Source organism: Neomonachus schauinslandi, chromosome X (genome assembly GCF_002201575.2).
Source record: "Neomonachus schauinslandi chromosome X, ASM220157v2, whole genome shotgun sequence".
In the NCBI taxonomy this organism is placed as follows: Eukaryota; Metazoa; Chordata; class Mammalia; order Carnivora; family Phocidae; genus Neomonachus; species Neomonachus schauinslandi.
The window spans coordinates 38926827-38932791 of NC_058419.1; the positions used below are offsets into that span (position 1 = coordinate 38926827).

The 5965-nt window shown below is 35.8% G+C and overlaps 1 pseudogene; it reads left to right on the forward strand.

The window, feature by feature from the left end:
• Nucleotides 1–545: 545 nt before the first annotated feature.
• Nucleotides 546–5547, forward strand: LOC123323425 (annotated as a pseudogene).
• Nucleotides 5548–5965: the final 418 nt, after the last annotated feature.

A 5965-nucleotide genomic window follows, 5' to 3' on the forward strand; every position in this document is an offset into this window, starting at 1 on the left:
TCAAATTATGGCCTTGTTTGACAAGCTCAGGACAAATTAACTCTTTGCTTCAGAAATTCAGGGTTTTTCAAATTATTATATCAGTAAAGAACACTATACCACCAAGATAACTGTAAAATATAAGCCATTCCATATTTTTACAGTATCACTGACAAAAAAAAAAAATAGATGGTTCTCCCCTAATCACAAAGACATGGGGATTTCTTTTTTTTTTTTAGATTTGTTCATTTATTTGAGACAGAGAGTGAAAGAGGGGAGCAGAGGGAGAGGGAGAGTGAGAATCTCAAGCAGACTCTCTGCTGAGCACAGAGCCCAACATGAGGCTCAATCTCACAACCCTGACATCATGATCTGAGCCAAAATCAAGTCGGACATTTAACCAACTGAGCCACCCAGGTACCTCAAGACAGGAGGATTTCTAAAGATGTGACATATATCATTCAGTAATCACAATACACCTTCACATGTTGAAAGACTGGGTCCTTATAATCCACAGAAATTGCCAAGATGTTGTAATATGGCTTTCATTCAGATTTATCACAGCTATGAAGAAAAATAACACTAAAGATTTTGATAACCTAACTTCAAGTACAGTGGTAAGAGAAGATGCATTTAAAGGCTTTCTCTTAAAAAATGAAGCAATGAATAATGCCTAAAGATTTCAGTTATCTTTTGTAATCTGTTTTTCAAGTAGAAGGAAATAAAGTTGATAGTAATGATTATAAGATAATTTATCTCCTTTTAATTATTGATATGTTGTTTCCAGTCCTTCAGGATCAACTGTATTATCAATCATGACTACTCTAAAATAAAAATATATCTTCAAACCAAAAAATAGTGGAATATATTTTTGTTGCACACAAAACATAGGAAAACATAAAACTAATATCTTTTCTGGTTTCTCAGAAAGGTTCCATTTTCAGCAACAAAACAGGCTGTGCCTAGAATGATCCTCCATCTGAAAACAACAAAAATATTTTAGTGCATTTTAGGGTCTGACAAAAGATGAGGAATAGTTTTGCTAGGTATTAAAAAATATGGCATCCATGTATAGAATTATTGAATCACTGCATTGTATACCTGCAATTAATATAACTGTACATTAACTATACTGGAATTAAAATTTAAAAACTTAAAGGAATAGCTTCCCAGAAAGTTAAGTAGAACACTGAAGTTTTCTTCTTAATAATACTCACCAAATTGGGTGGAATTAAGCATTACTTTTTACATATTTAAAGGACACAGAGAACAGAAGACAAAGTCCAGGGCCTCTTCAGGTGTGGAATCAACCAAAAGGTCCTTATACAAATCCTGAACCCCCAATTTCTGAGGTAATTTAAAAATAATCTAGAAATAAATCTGCCTTTTCAATAACCAAAAGGAATATATTGCCTGTCTTGAGACTTGGAGACGAATGATGGTGGAAAAAAGAGAGAATATAGAGGAGGAAAGCACCTTACACATAAAGAAGCAAGGATAAGAATTATGTTGACTTCTCTTCAGAAACTACAAAGGAAGAAGAAAGTGGATTAAAATATTAAAGTGTTAAAAAACAAATCATCATTATCTATTTTTTGCTGAGTAATAAAATATCAAGATTCAGCTGTTTGTTCACCAAGAACATATCCTATGAGAATGTAAAACTCCAAATAAATCAACTGTAAAAAGATATTTATAATACAAACAAAAATTTGAAGGAAAACAACTGACTGAAGATTAGATGATATTAAGAAATCATTATTAAATGTTTTTAGGTGTGAATAATGACATTGTGGTTATGTGAAATAAAAAAGAGAGACACATCTAAAAACAAACAAACAAAAAACACAATCAGGCTTCTGTGCCCTGTAAAAAGGATTCTTCGGGGTGCCTGGGTGGCTCAGTCGTTGAGCTTCTACCTTCAGCTCAGGTCATGATCCCAGGGTCCTGGGATCAAGCCCCATATCGGGCTCCCTGCTCAGCGGGAAGCCTGCTTCTCCCTCTCCCACTCCCCCAGCTTGTGTTCCCTCTCTCGCTGTCTCTCTCTCTGTCAAATAAATAAACAAAATCTTAAAAAAAAATGATTCTTCAAAAGTGAAAGAGTAATACTTTCTCAAACCAAAATTGAGGGAATTTGTTGCTACTAGATCTGCCTTGCAAGAAATGTTTTTAGAAGTTCTTCAGAAAGAAGAAAAATTATATAAATCAGAAACTCAGATCTACATGAAGAAAGGAAAAACATTAGGAGCATTAGGAATACATGAAGGTAAAATAAAACCTTTTATTTCTCTTATACTTAATCGATCTAACAGGTAACAGTTTGTTCGAAATAATAGCGACAATGCATTCAGGGATATAGCTTATGGATAAGTGAAATGAATGACAACAATGCTATGAGGGACAGCAGGGAAGAAATGGGAAGGAATACTTGGTTATAAGCTACCTGTACTATCCATGTAATAGTAGACCACTATTTGAAAGTAGACTTGAATTAGTTGTAAATGTATATTGCAAATGAGTGGACAACCACTAAAAAGTAAAACAGAAATGTAATTGATATGCTAAGAAAGTAGAAAAAATGAAATCATGCAAAATACTCAAAACCAGAGAAGACAGAAAAAGCCTAGAAGACCAAAAAAAATAATAATAATAATAATAATAAAGAACAAGGGCAACTAATAGAAAACAATAACAAATGTGGTTGGTGTTAATACAACTGTATCAATAATCACTTTAAAAGTCAATAGATTAAATATACCAGTTAAAGACAGAGACTGTCAAAATGGATCAAAAAACAAAAAACAAGACCCAACTATATGTTGCCTACAAAAAAGACACTTTAAATATAAAGACATATATAGATTAAAAGTAAAGGGATAGAGAAAAATTTAACATGGCAATAGTAATCAAAAGAAAGCTAGAGTGGCTTTATTAATATCAGACAAAACAGACTTCAGAGCAAGGAAAGTTATTAGGGATAAAGAAGGGCATTACATAATGATAAAAGTTTAATTAACCAGGAAGACAGAGCAATCCTTAATGTGTATGCAACTAACAACAGTGTCTAAATATGTACGCAAAAGCTGATAGAACTTCAAGGAGAAATAGATAAATCCACTATTACAGCTGGAGATTTCAACATTCCTCCACCAATAATTAATGATCCAGGAGCGCCTGGCTGGCTCAGTCAGTGGAGCATATGACTCATGACTATGGAGTTGTAAGTTTGAGCCCTATGCTGGGTGTAGAGATTACCTAAAAATAAAAATTAAAAAATGAACAGATCCAGCAGCCTGAAAATTTAAAATGACATTGTTGAATTGAACAGCACCAACAGTTAACTGGATCTAACTGATACCTATTGAATACATTATCTAACAACAGCAGAATGCACATTCTTCTCAAATTCATACAGAATATTCACCAGGATAGACCATATTCTAGGACATATAACACAACTTAACAAATTTAAAAGAAGAGAAGCCATACAAAATATGCTCTCAAGCTACAATGAAACTAAACCAGAAATCAATAACAAAAAGATAGCTGAAAAAAAGACCAAATACAACACACTTCTAAATAACATGTGGTTCAAAGAAGTCTCATGAGAAATTAAAACATATTTTGACTGATGAATGGATAAAGAAGTTGTGGTATATATATATAATGGAATATTACTCCGCCATCAAAAAGAATGAAATCTTGCCATTTGCAATGACATGGATGGAGCTAGAATATTTTATGCTAAGCAAATAAGTCAGAGAAAAACAAATACCATATGATTTCACTCATGTGGAATTTAAGAAACAAAACAGAAGAGCATAGGGGGCGGGGAAGAGAGAGAAAGGCAAACCATAAAGCAGACCCTAAACTACAGAGAACAAACTGAGGGTTGCTGGAGGGGAGGTGGGCAAGGGGCCGGGCTAAATGGGTGACGGGTATTGGGTAGGGCACTTGTGATGAGCACTGGGTGTTATATGTAAGCAATAAGTCACTAAATTCTACTCTTGAAACTAATATTACACTATCTGTTAACTAACTGGATTTCAAATAAAAACTGGAACCTACAAAAAATATTTTAAACTAAATTAAAATTAAAATTATAAAATGTGTGGTATGCAGCAAAAGCAGTAATTAGAGGGAATTTATAGCATTGAATATTAGAGAATAAGGACCTAAAATCAATAATTTAAGCTTCCACTTTAGGAAATGAAAAAAAGTAGAATAAATTTTAAAATAGAAGAGCAAATTAAATACAAAATAAGCAGAAGAAATAATAAAAAGTAGAGCAAAAATCACTAAAATTGAAAACAGGAAATCAGTAGAGAAAATCAGCAAATCCAAAAGCTGGTTCTTTGAAAAGGTCAAAAAAATTGATGAATTTGTACTTAGCTTAACTAAAAAAAAAAAAAAAGAGCACACACAAATTTGCTAAAGTTAGAAATGAAAGAAGGACCATCACTACTGATCCCACAGACATTAAAAGAATAATAAAGGAATATTAAAGAAAACTCTATGTTCACAAATTAGATAACTTAATTGAAATGGAACAATTCCTTGAAAGATTCAATTTACCAAAACTCACAAAAGAAGAAATAGACAATCTTAATAAGTCTGTATCTATTAAAAATTAAATCAATAATAATAACATGCCAAAACAGAAAGCAACAGGCTCAGATGGTGAATTCTACCAAGGCAAAATCTACCAAACATTTAAGGAGATTATACAAACCTCTATAAGCTTTCCTAGAAAATAGAAGTTGAGGTGATACTTCCTAACTCATTCTGAGGTCAGCATTACTTTAATACCAGAATCAGACAAAGATATTACAAGAAAGGAAAACTATGACCAGTGTCTCTCATGAATGTAGATAAGAAAATATGAGCATTTTAGAGGGTCATCATCTCTGCCTCTTCTGCCGATGCTTGCATGTTTGTGATGGGTATGGACCATGAAAAGTATGACAACTCCCCAAGATTATCAGCAATGACTCCTGCACAACCAACTGCTTGGCCCCTCTGGCTGCAGTGATCCATGACAACTTTTGCATCATAGAGGGACTCATGACCACAGTCCATGCCATCACTGCCACCCAAAATATTGTGGATGGCCCCTCTGGAAAGCTGTGGTGTGATGGCCAAGGGGCTGCCCACAACATTATCCCTGCTTCTACTGGTGCTGCCAAGGCTGTGAGCAAGGTTATTCCTGAGCTGAATGGGAAGCTCACTGGCATGGCCTCAAATGTCTGCACCCCCAGTGTATCAGTCATAGATCCGACCTGCTGCATGGAGAAAGCTGCCAAATAAAATGACATAAAGAATGTGGTGAAGCAGGCATTAGAGGGCCCCCTCAAGGGCATCTTGGGCTACACTGAGGACCAAATTGTCTCCTGGGACTTTAACAGCAACACTCACTCTTCCACCTCTGATGCTGGGGCTGGCATTGCTCTCAATGACCATTTAGTCTGGTTCATTTCTTGGTATGACAATGAATCTGGCTACAGCAATCAGGCGATGGACACATGGCCTCCATGGAGTAAGAGCCCCCTGGACTACCAGCTCCAATGAAAGCACAAGAGGAAGACAGAATCCTTCAGTTACTGGAGACTCCTTGGCCCAACTCATCTTTCAACACACTAAGAATCTCCCAACATCAATACAATTTCAAACCCAGACCCCCTGTAGAAGGGGAAAAGTTTAGGGAGTCCTACCTTATCATGTTTGATCAATGAAGTAGACTGTACCCAGCCAAAAAAAGAAAAAGCATTTGATAAATCCAACACCATTCATGATGGAAACTCTTAGCAAAGTAAGAGTCAAGAAAGGGGCGCCTGGGTGGCTCAGTTGGTTAAGCGACTGCCTTCGGCTCAGGTCATGATCCCGGAGTCCCGGGATCGAGTCCCACATCAGGCTCCCTGCTCGGCGGGGAGTCTGCTTCTCCCTCTAACCCTACCCCTCTTGCGCTCTCTCTCTCTCACTCTCTCTC